Genomic DNA, 13,276 nt, shown 5'->3' on the forward strand with positions numbered 1-13,276 from the left:
TGCAGGGTCTATGCGGGGTCAGTGCTACGATCCTATTGACTCTAACAGCCTCTCCCAACCGAGATTCGAACATACGACGACTGGCTTACCTCGAGTCCTCCCAGTTGGCCTCGAGGTATGATGCTGGCCTAATAAGCCAGCCATCTTATGTTCGAATCTCGGGCGAGAGAGGCTGTTGGAATCAATAGGATCGTAGCAACTGGCCATACAATTGTCCTGTATTCTAACAGCTGGCTGCGAAGTCTGTCGCATAAAAAACAAAAGATTAAGTTTCGATAACGGAATGTAGTACCTAGGCTTTGCTTTGCTTACCTCGAGGCCGTACTGTGACCGTACCTATCTCCGAATTGCTGATTGTCTCGATTTCAAGAAACTGGACATGGATGCAAGCAGGCTTATTTCCTCACTCATTGTGCAAAAAGTGCAACTTTTTTTGTTCAACACAATGAGCAGAACTGCTTTCAGAAATGAGAAATAAATCCACACAATGAGAAACAGACTAAACATAATGAGAAAAACTGACGCGCAGAAAAACTTCTTAATGCACTCTTTAACCCTTTATAAGGCAGTGGCAACTATATTGCCACCAACAAACATTTTTTATTTTGCTTCTATAATTATATTGATGTCATTATAGACGCAAAACAAATATTTTTCGTTGGTGCAATTTTATTGCCACGGCCTTATAAAGGGTTAAATGAGCAACTTTCGGTTTTGCTCCCGGTCCTCTCGGTAGCTACAGCAGTAAACGTGAAAACAAAACAACCGATGCGCGTACAGCAACTATAGACTCAGAGGCGTCAAGACAATCAAAAGTCGTTAAATTTTTAATCTTAGCGGAGAATTACCTTTGTTTATAATCAATCATGCATTAATGGATTAATATTTTTCTGATGGCAATGACCGCTACTGACAATCGTCGTTTTTTCTCAACGCACTACCCATGTTAAAAGTACCCGTAGTTGTCATACGTCAGCGCATCGCATCAACGTATTCAAAGTGTATTGACTAAAGTTTTTGGAGCGTCTTAGTAGAATACGAAACCTAAAAATAAAACCCGATTTAATCCACCTAGTGGTGAAAGGAACCTTTGTTATACCATCTTACATGTCATTTGACATAGGCATTTTCAGTTAAAATATTATTTTTGATTTGTATTTGAATTTGTAATTTTCATAAAACTGACAGAGTCAAATTATATACGCATCACTTTGAACTAAATTCTTAGCTTAGCTTAGCTTAGACTGATTGCACATATCAATGGTTGCACTCAGTGATTGACCCGAACCAGTGAAATTGCACAATGAATCAAGTGAATGAGGTTGGGAGTGACCGATCATCCTCACTGTGCAAAATTCAGTAACTCGATATATATAGGGTCAATAACTGCGCCGGCCACGTCCTTGCAATCAGATGGGATTGGGGAAGGAGTGTTAGTGTAATCTTTGCTGTTTTTGGGACCGTGTTAACCTCTGCATCCCTGCAAAGATTACAGGAAGGAGTTGTGATTTGTTAGTAAGGCAGGTTTCGTTGGATCGGGATTCACCTTGATAAGTGATATGATCGTTATTCTTTAAATTTATTTATTTTTTTAAGTGGTTAGGAGAATTATTACATATTTAAATATTTTCAAGTCGACAGTCAAGATAAGCCTGTTTAAGATATTTTAGTTTTTGTTTTAGTTTTACGAACAGATTTATACCAGAGAACATTTTTTTAGCTTTGCCTGGAAATAGTGTAAACAACAGGCGGATAATTGTTGGATCAAGGTAACGAGTAAAATGTGTTATCATTATTGGCAGCAAACTAAACTCAAACCGGCGGTCGTAGGGAGTTTTGCTATAGGTATCCGAGATTATAATGTTTCTGTAAATAGCAATTTTTTTGAGTACTGATCCGCGTCTTTTAAACGTATATTGTCAATATGTATGAAAAAGATTGACGATCGGGTATCTTAAACTTGAAGCAGCACAAAAGAAAAAGAATGTTGGTTATCGATTATTTGCTAATCAGTTCACTCCAAATACTTTGCGAATAAATGAGTATACTAAATGACTGGTCAAGTCGGTCAGCCTATCAATTGATCAACTTGAAAATTGAGCATCACTATGTCTAGCTCAACCGCTGCGTATATTCATGTATCGCAATCATACTCCTAAACCATTAAATAATGAATATGTTGGATGATTATATTCCATTCTGCGTCAATCAAGTATTAATGCGTATGATAACAAAAGATTCTTTATTTGGGAAAATCGAAATGGAGTATCCCGATGCAATCCGAATTGCTTCAGACGTGTCTCACATCCCCACAATCAGATAATCATAAACAAAAAGGTATCTGTCTTCATAAACCAAAAACCACCGTAATTTTGAAAATACCATCGCCAACACGTCAAATTGTCATTATCATACAAAATCAACGGGTAAACAACAGGCTCACTGTACACTCCCTCTGGTATGGATCATTAAATGCAATGATCTAATGCAAATACAGTCAACTTTCGTTCGTTGGGCTATCTTTAAATGGGCTACGTTTTAATCGGGCTCCCGTTAATTGGGCTATAGCCCATCTAAAACGAAGTCAAACGTCATTTCTGACAGCGTATTTTTTCTTCTGAGGGGCTCTTGAATATAGTTCATTCAAGTGTGGAAAATATTTTATATAGAAAATATTAAAATTAATTAAATGGAATACAATTGCATCACATCGTTTTCCGATCAATTATGAACTTGACCCTCCCATTTTTAGCATCACGGTGAAACAGTTAAAAATGCCAATATATATTGAAATTGTCGCATGAAATTCTACTATTTGCATGTTAAATAATCTAGAAATAAATTTCAATAACAGAGAGATTAGTTTCCACTTTGATTCCGTATTTAATATAAGTGTATATTTGTATAAACCTTTCTACGACGATTTCGACAAAAACAATTGATATATCCCTCGGTTTTGACATCTCAGCCCAATTAACGAAAGTCTTTCACTAAATGGGCTAAGAGCTTAGTGCAATTAGCGAAAGTTAACTGTAGTAAAGAAAACCTGAATTCCAATTCCGATACGTCCTAGTGGCTACTGGCAACCCACCACCAATACAGAGGCGAGTCCAAAATGCAAACATCTCCTGAAAACGAATAACGCAACAGCGAGACTAAAAAACCATTACCTGTCCTGTCTTGTAAAAAACATACCTGACAGAGCCCTTATAGACCCACTTAAGAAAAAAAAGAGAAACATTTTGCAAAAGTGCTCTGTTGCCACTTTTAAAGTTTGTACCTAGATTCGCGACTGCGAAGTTGCTAATATTTGTTTGGTTTCTATGTGAGAAAAAAGAAGAGGGAAGCATTTTTGCTTTTGTCATCATTCACACAATGACAGTTCGGCATGGGACCCCGTATAAGTGCGAACAGGCCTAATAATCCCCTTCAGCTTCGTAGTCGCGATTTGAGTTTGAGTGAAACCAAAGCAAGGTCAGGGATCTGTTAGAGTGCAAAAGACCGAAACAAAAACAAATAGATTCCCCGTACTCATACGCCACATGGGAAGTTCAAGAGAGTAAAAGAGATCGTGGTACTAATCCATCGCGAATTTTCTCGTACAGTGCGCAGAGTGCGCATCGCAAATCATATCAGAAACCGTGATGCCACTTTTTGCGAATAACAGATTTGATCGAATTTGAATCATTAAATTGTTATATTAGCGCTATTGGTAATTTTGATAAATTATTGTCAATTGCAAGGAAAACTGCACCATCCAAAGTGCGATATCGCTCATAAAAGTGCTAGTTTGCATTAAACCGTTTCGGTATCTTCGGCGCACTTTTTCGTTATCTTCCAAGCAATAAGTGCGCCGAAGAGACCGAAACGATTTAAGCTAAAATAACACTTTTATGAGTGATATCGCACCTTGGACGGCACAATCTCTCTTGCAATTGACAATATATAGTCGGTAATTGGTATCACTTTGAGATTATGTTATGTTAGATGGAATTCCCAATAACCGAAAGCATGCCATAATGCGTTATATAAAAGACGACCTGAGTCGATTAATAGCATGTTTCCCTCCCCTACCAGCTGGAACAAAATGTATAACTTATCTCGCAATAGATGACCAAAGAAAGATGAATTTTCGTTGCTTTCTCTTCTCCTTCTTATCCTTGTTTTGGTTATATGAGGAGAGAAACAAATGAGCTGGTAGTTCCCACAGATAGCAGTAACGTATGTCCTATCTTGCTCACACCCACAACGTATCGCCTCGCATTGATACGGAAATAGCGTCTGGATCTTGCAAACTTTCACTTTCAATTATCATGACAAGAAGCACTTTATGGGTGTTTAATCCATGTTATCCACCCGCGTATCACATAGATTTCACTATTCCTACAAACTGCACTGCCATATTCTGCGACAAACCACTCGAAATTATAAAAATACTGCAGCACACACAAACCGGGCATCTGCCGTTCTTCAATTGCGTTATTCGATCTCTATACGCATCACTTTGAACTAAATTCTTATATAAACTGTTTCTTAGGCCCAGCCGTTCTCAAGTTATTCAGTTGTGAAATCTCAAAATTATCTATTGGAGTCAACACATACAAAGTATCCGATAACCGTGTAATCGACTTTCACGGATTTGAACCAAATTTTGTCAGATTGTTCATTTTAGGCCAGAAAGCAAAAATCTTAGATTTGGTGCCGATTGTTACCTCCATAAGTGGTACGATTAGTGGTTGTACCTCCTTTTTAAAAAAAGACCCGTTTTGTCAAACCTTTTTATGTTTTAGGGGAACTGTGGGTAAAATGAACAGGGGGGGTGAAATGAACAGGTAGCCAAATTCCCAGTAAACCGATTAAAATTTGTTCCAGATCAATAGGTATCTTCTCCTAGAAGTATTTCAAGCTGTTTGAGACAATATGTGGTGATCATAAGCTTTCTAATGTGAAAAAAATTGAAAAAGTAAAAAATATTTGTTGAAATCCAACGCCGATGGTAATTTCCGCGAATAGTATATAAGCTTTTTTGGCGAAACAAATTAAATTTCGACTATTGGTATCATTTTGTGTTGTTTGCTTATCACTGTCCTGCGGTTCTGTCGAAAATTCCAAATATTTTTATCAACTGTTTGTTTATAATAAACACTAGAAAACAATTGGTGTTTTGGGGGCAAAATGAACACTTCACTATGGGGGCAAAATGAACAATGTGTATAATGATGGCTTATTTTCCATTTATCAGCAGTCAGGACCTAATTACAATTCAATCAATAAAAATAATCGAGTCTCTCGAAAAATGACGGAAAATGCCCGATGAAGCAAGTTGAAAGTCTAGCATTGTATGAACGTGGCGAAGATTCATTATGCTATCTTTGTGGAGTCCTATTTTAATTTCACCAGCCTTGTTGAATATCTACAGCTTATGTAGAACAATGATAAGGTAAAATAATGATTAATTTATCCAAACTGCATGTTAACTTTAGTTTTCTATGACATGTTCATTTTGCCCTCACTGCATGTTCATTTTACCCACACGAAAAAAATCAGGCTCGAATGTGACGCTTTCGAAAATAAGGAATTTTTCATGACAAATCGTCCTTTTTCAAACATCTTTATATTTTGCTACGTGGAATATGAATCTAGCTTTCAATTCATGTAGTGCGTTCAGCATTTGGTTGGTTCCTGGGGAAGCAAATGGCGAAACTGCTAAGGGTGTTCATTTTCCCCCCAGTTCCCCTACTTACAGATAAACCTGGAAATCTCGACCAACATGTCAAAAGGTCCAATGTGCAAATGAGAGATTCTCTTTGCATTTCTTCTCTTATGCTTATTACGGCGGCATAAATAGATTTCAACCCAATTATTCTAAAGGATAAGCTTTCCAATAACACCAGTAACCGTTTCATGCAAAATAGACGCATTCAAGTGCATTTATGCCGCCGTAATAACCGTAAGAGACGAGTCGCAAAGAGACCTTTTGGAATGCTGCTCGTCAAATATTAGGTTTAGAAAGAAACTATTTTCACATTCAAATTCCAATTCCAATCGAAAATAGTCGAGTAAAAACTGGCTTTTTGCGCTTAGCGTTTTGAGCTGGAAATGATCATTAAGAAATCGACACGTCTTCGGAATTTAATTCAACTGTTTGTTAACGCTGTGCTAGTTATCATCCATATGCATCCTAGCGATAAACAATTTTCAGAGTGTATTTTAAGCTATAAATTACTTTATAGAATATAGGAAAGCAATGAAAACATCGTATACCGAATTTTTGAGCAGATCTGATTTTAAAGTGGCTGTTAGCTTCGGGGTACAATGCTAGCCTAACAAGCCAGTCATTGTATGTTCGAATCTCGACTGATCGGTGTCGCTACAGAGTTAATAGGATCTTTGCCCTAGCCCCGTAATTTTCCTGTACTCTAATAACCGGCTGCGAAGTCTATCGATAAAAAAGGGTCAAGTTCTGAAGGACGTTTACAACCATGGCTTTGCTTTGCTTGCTTTAAAAGTGGTTTCTTCAAACAAATCATTAAATTTCGCAACCAGTAAGAGACAGATAGTTACTATATGCAGCAAAGTTGCTTATTTTAGTGTTCTAGAATTTTTGTGAAGACGCTATTGTTTTGGACGCATGTAAAAAACAAAAATTTGTGTCACCCTATTAGGTGGATTCACGGTCACCATAAAAGTGTAAGAAAATGTGCTATATTTTATTAATTAACTGCTGCGAAGAAACATCCGTTGAAAAATTACACATTTTTACTATATTATTCTGTTTTAAATGTTTAGTCCAATTAAAGGTTTGGTCATTAAGGTTTTCTTGAATAAATTTCATCAATCATTTTTAAATATCTTTTGACCAGTAGAACCAATCCTTATGAAATTTGGTAAATACATTTGCAGTGTTAAGACCTCTCGTTTAATACTAAAACAATTGAAACTAGATAAATTATCTTGGTTAAAAGCGCTATAAAGTATTGTAAATTTTAACGTGTAATTTCAATTACTCTTAACTTTCAAACTAAAAGTCCAATCAAAAAACCATTCAATAGTGATCTATCCGGCTATATTACCTTTCAAATGAGACTAATAGCGCATAAATCGGCTTGGCCATCTCTGAGAAACAGGCGATAATTATTACCTTGTCAAAACACGTTTTTAAGCATAACTTTTAAACTACTTATTTGTTTTCAATAAAACTTCCTGAAAATTTTTATAATTTAGCAAGAGCTTTCATTTGGTACTAAGATCATTGAAATCGGTTGTGTGGTTCCGGAGAAAACCGTGTCACGTAGTTTTCACATTTTTGCTTAGAACTTTTAAACGAAACATTGGACCACGAAGCAATTCAATAGTGATATACTAGGCAATAATACCTTTCAAATGAGACTAATAACGCATAAATCGGTTCAGCCATATCCGAGAAACAGGCGATAGAAAATGAGCTGCACACACACATACACACACAGACGTTGCTCAGTTCGTCGAGCTCTATCGATTGGTATATGTGATTCGGCCCTCCGGGCCTCGGATCAGTTTCGTGTTTTTCGACCAATTTCTAAACTACTACTAACTAGTTCGAAAACAGACACTGAGGAAGCCTGCAAGTCGTAGGCGAAATACGTATCTGTCGTGAATAAAATACACATTGTAGAATTAAATTGGATAAGTTTTCTTCTTTTTTATTTTTAGGCAAAGTGTATTAACATTCTCCTCAATGAGTAGCACAGTGTGCGGTTGCTCATACAACTGCGTTCAGCAAGAAAGAGAAAAGTTAAAATGAAACGGAGCAGAATAAGTCACGTCCCAAGTAACAAATTCAATTTTAAGATGCACTTGAAGAAGTTTCCAGCATTTGCTCCTTAAAACCGATCATAAAACTTGCAATTCAACAAAACTGCGATAAAACAGCCATAAAACCCTTATAAAACTAGTGAGGCCCACACTAAAGAAGGTTCTCAACAATATTTCCCTGGGTCCTTTTAAAACTTGTAATTCTTATCGAGATCTATTTATAGTGACTTTCAAGAGTCGCCTAAAACTAAAAGAAAACCACCACAAGTGTTGATGATTTTATGGTTGTCTTCTCAAAGAACACTTGCAAGACAACATACACTGTTCACAGCCTTGAATTTTTTAAAGTAACTAAGAGCTATAAAAGAAAAAAGCATTCATAGATATTGCTTTTCCAAAATGGATATAAACAATAAAAATGGTAATAAAAGCAGCTGCTAGCTTGCCCATAAATGAGATTTTTTTCGTGCCACGCTCTCGTCGATGTTTTGTAACATGAAAGTTAGAAAATTTTAACGCGCCGGTTATTTTTGCTAGATTATTGAAAAATTTAATCAGTAAAAAAATTCTATAATTTCATGAAGAAATTGATAACTACCAAATTTTTGAAAGCGCTTATTAGACTAACATTTCTTGCACAAGACAAAGAAAATTTATCCAAGAGGGCAATAAGTTCATCTATACTTATTGCATTTTTGAAGAAGACAAGTTACGCTTGAATAAGAATTGTTTGAATTACTTCAGGGCACCAAGTTTTTTGCAAGATTTTCATTCTGGTATAAACAAAGAAAACGTCAACGAAGTGTCGATGTAATGTGTTGTTTGTGCTGGAGAATCATATACTTGCAGTGAGCTCAATATTTTTAAAGTATAGTAGACATGTTGATTATCAAGATAAATTGATTTTAAAAATTAAAAGAGGACTGCACGACAATTAGGGCTGTCTAACCGGTAGTACCGGTAGTACCGAAACCGGTAATACCGGCCAATTTTTGGATACCGAAATATCGGTTTTGGAAAAGCAAAAAACCGGTATTTCCGGTATTTTCTAATCTGCTTGTTTTTTCCAATTCCTTATTCGAATAAGAACTAAATTTGATAAAAGAAAATATACTATTAGAAAAACAACTTGGTGTTAATGCCGACGAGATTCTTCGACTACTAGCAATGAAGAGAGTGAAATGTGGGTCAAATAATTATAGCTCTTGAACCCGTTAAAGGTACAGTAGAGTAACTTTGCTGTAAAAATGCTTTATTGTATGAGCCAGACGTCGCGTTTTAATTTATTTTTGAACAACTTGATATTCAAAAGCCACCAAATTATTCGAAGCTCTCAAATAACGAATTTAGGAAACAAGATCAGGGCCCAGAAACGTCACTTACAATAGTAAATTGTTATTCAACAATGAAGTAATGAAGCTTCAGTTTCAACAGAAGCAGCGCCGCTTCGTTTCAAAACTGGCTTCAATCAGCGTCATTGAAACGATTTTTACTTAATCATGACGACCGATTTTAAAGTTTCATTTGTATTTCTCTTATCAAATAGTCAGAAAAAGGTCAGCCTAGACTTTGAATGCAATTGAATTGGTTTTGAGTAACATTTCCTACAATTTAACGCATATTATGATTAATCTACACAACATCGACAAATGGTGCCTGACTGTCAATCGTCGTCATTTGACATAGTCAGTAGCTTCAGCTGAAACTTGCTTGAAACGTTCTGTTCAACAAATGAGACAAGGAAGCGAAGGTAAGGGAAAGTTAGCTTCATTTATTTGTTTCGACGATGCCGGGTTCTGATCAGAATACGGGGATCTTTGCACTTTTTGAGCATTCTTGCCATCAAAGGATCTGCCAGTAAAGAATTTGGAATATTTTTCAAGTCTTTTGAGTGATACAATGATTAAACAAGGAGATGAAATCTGCATCTCACTATCTTCGAATAGTGGGATTGATAACAAAGAAGAGAAGGTATTTGTGAACGATGATGAAGAGGATGACGTTATGCAGGAGTTCCGGTTCGGGGATAGAGAAAAAATTGTTGAGAGGCTGTAGGAGACCGGGGTATTATTTATGCTGGAAGCTACAATACAAGATATTTAGTAAATAATTAAAGGCGGGTTTCCCTACTACAAATTTGAAGAAATGGAAGGAAAATTCCTGATGTGCTTAGAGCCGTTCGCCAGACATCGATGATAGCGGAAGTTTTTTCAATTGTTGGAAGTGTTGGCAATAAAATTCGTTCTAGTAAGGGAACTAAATCGCTAAGAGTATTACAGGGTACGGGAGGGTATTCCCATCACGCTACTAATTTCGGCATACATTACCTTTTTGCCTTTCTACTATATAAATATATAGTATAAAGGTATAGAAATCACTCGGAAAACCGGAAATGGAAAGATGGTCCTGCGGGCCGAATGTCATATACCATTCGACTCAGTTTCGAAAACTTAGCATTTTCTGTGTGTGTATGTATGTGTGTGTGTATGTGTGTGTGTATGTGACGCTTTTAATCTCACTCACTTTTCTCGGAGATGGCTGGACCGATTTTAAAGTTCTTAGTGTCAAATGGAAGGTCTAGGTGTCCCATAGGTCGCTATTGAATTTCATATTGATCGGACTTTTAGCTCAAAAGTTATGTATAAAAATACGAAAAATATGGGAATTCATTATCTCATAGGTCCCTCAACCGATTTGAACAAAATTGATTGCATATGAAAGGGGAGCCTTGCAAACCCTTAACTTACAAATTTCATGACGATTGGATTTGAAAGTTACATAAAGAAATGTGAAAAAATAGTATTTAAAACATACTTTTGTAACATATAAGCATCAATTCAATGAAAAACATCACACATTTTATTATTATTTGAAAATTACTGCTGAGATCTATCAAACGAAAACGAGTTATTTAAAAGCGGACGGTTCATTCAAAAGTTCCGTATATTAAAACGTATGTATGTATGTATGTATGTATGTATGTATGTATGTATGTATGTATGTATGTATGTATGTATGTATGTATGTATGTATGTATGTATGTATGTATGTATGTATGTATGTATGTATGTATGTATGTATGTATGTATGTATGTATGTATGTATATATGTATGTATGTATGTATGTATGTATGTATGTATTTAATGTATGTATGTATGTATGTATTTAATGTATGTATGTATGTATGTATGTATGTATGTATGTATGTATGTATGTATGTCTGTATGTATGTATGTATGTATGTATGTATGTATGTATGTATGTATGTAGGTGTGTATGTACGTGTGTATGTGATGAGAATTTGCAATTTTTAAATTTGCATTGAAATTCAAGAAAAGTGAGAATTATGTCAATTGTCTGAAATATTGAAGCCTCTTAGTGGAATACGAACTCTGAAATTAAAGAAAAGAAAAAACTTTTACCGACTAAATTCCACTATTTAATATTTATTCGCGACAGATACGTATACGCTTTGAAATAAGACACTGATGAAGCCTGCACGCCGTAGGCGAACTACGTATCTGTTGCAAATGAATATAGTGGGAATGAATAGTGGGATTCACACGAAAAGTTTTTTCTTTTCTTTGATTTTAGATTTCAATTGTCATTTTCTTCACTTGCTGTTACTCACAATTGTACAAGAAAAGCAAAAAGCGTCGAAATGCAGTTAATTTAAGCATGTAGGTATAGTGGTGTATAGGATTAAAAATACTAGTGAGTTGATTTTTCCAAATAAATTTATACAAATTTCAAACAAAATTTGCGCATCAATAAATGCTCATTTCAATCAATAGATACTAGAGCTTAGAAATGTTATATGAAAAATAGGAAGTAAACGTTGCACGGTAGTAATTTTTTAAGAATTATTTTCGTTAGTGACATTTTAAAGGACAGATGTCTTATGTCATGAATCATGTTTTAATAAATAAATCAAAAATGACAAGCACTGTAAATCATATCGATCATATTTCCCATTCTCAAGCATGTTTATGGCGCAGCTTTTGCACTATTTTTCGACCTCATCTTGTTTTACTAGCCCTCTAACGGGATACATTGGAAAAACGATGCGATCAAGCTAATGACTATCTTTTCATGAAATTACATTCAAAAGAAGCTTATGTTTTGATTTTATATGAAAATAATTATCTGAAGGAGCGCTAGCTAAGAAAAAGTTCAATTTCTCTTTTTCATATCTAATGCTTTGTTCAGTTATTTTTTCTAATTCAGATATATTGCAAAATTCAAGCCAAGCAAACTAATAGCAAAGTTTTGAGATTAATCATTTTGTTGTAGAATTCCTTTTTCTTCAAAAGCCAAGCATAATAATAATTTTTCTGAACTCTTGTTTTTCAAAGATGCTAACTTTTGAACGCATGGTATTAATATCAAAATATCAAAAAATCTGCTATAAACACATATTTCATATTGTCAATTCAAAACAAGGTTCGTGGCTCTGAAGCCCGAAAGTTAAGGCCGTCTGTAGACCCGTTAGAGGGTTAATTTCTAATTTTCTATATATATATTCACTGAAGTCTGCAAAAATTATCTTTTGTGTCTACATTATTTTTCTATAAATCACGTAAATATTATAAAACTAAATAAGGTGTTCATCAAGTAGCATAAATGACGCTTACAAGTATTTACGCACTCAAGGAAAGAAAATATAATTGCTCTACGCAATACGTTGTGAATTTTACTGGCAAATGAGGATTTTGAGGAATGATGTACCTGGGAAATTAAATAATGATTATTGCGGCAGTAGAAAGGCTAGGTCACGCCGCTAGGTGGATTAATTCGGGTTTTTTTATTTGATTTCGTACTCCTACGTGAGCCCTTCGTTCGTGCCCCTAGGTAGAAACCTTCATACTTTTTATTTTGTTTTCTGGGAAATAAGTTTTAGATTTCGTTACGCTGTTTGTTTTCAATATGATTTTGACAATATTATATATATGTTGTGTTTGCTTTGTAACTATATAATATGCGTTCAGAATTTGAAAACCGATTTGATAACGATCATTTGACATATTTTATATTTCTCGCCATAACGAACCGACATTTCTATCATCTGGTAAAACTTTGCACATTGATGCAGTAGCATCTTTGAGTTGCAAATTGGAATGATTTTACAGGGCAATTATTGGTTGATTCGGGTTAAACGAAGATATAGAATTCAATAGGTGATTTCTTAAGTATCGATATGTCAAAAAACGATGATGATGAGAAAAGCTGGCACTTTGATAGATACAGTAGTAGTAGCGTGCCCTGAGGAGAACTAGCATTTCAAATCGATCATATGTTTAGGAAAAAAAATATTTTTAAGAAACTAGATGCATTTTGTATTTTGTGACCCAGATATTTAGATACTAATATATGTGTTTATTCTGATATAAGTTAACTATCAAAGGAAACACGTATATTAGTATTCAAATATCTAGGTTTTTTAATCCGAACATATCTGGAAATGTTAATGCTTCAGGGCAC

General features: G+C 35.1%; 1 protein-coding gene across 5 annotated transcripts in view; it reads right to left on the bottom strand.

Moving 5' to 3' along the window:
- Window positions 1–13,276, bottom strand: part of LOC128734231 (tubulin-specific chaperone cofactor E-like protein) — a 127,853-nt gene that overhangs the window by 21,135 nt on the left and 93,442 nt on the right. The gene's annotated exons all lie outside the window — the stretch shown is intronic.

The sequence above is a fragment of the Sabethes cyaneus genome, chromosome 2 (assembly GCF_943734655.1).
Source record: "Sabethes cyaneus chromosome 2, idSabCyanKW18_F2, whole genome shotgun sequence".
Classification (NCBI taxonomy): domain Eukaryota; kingdom Metazoa; phylum Arthropoda; class Insecta; order Diptera; family Culicidae; genus Sabethes; species Sabethes cyaneus.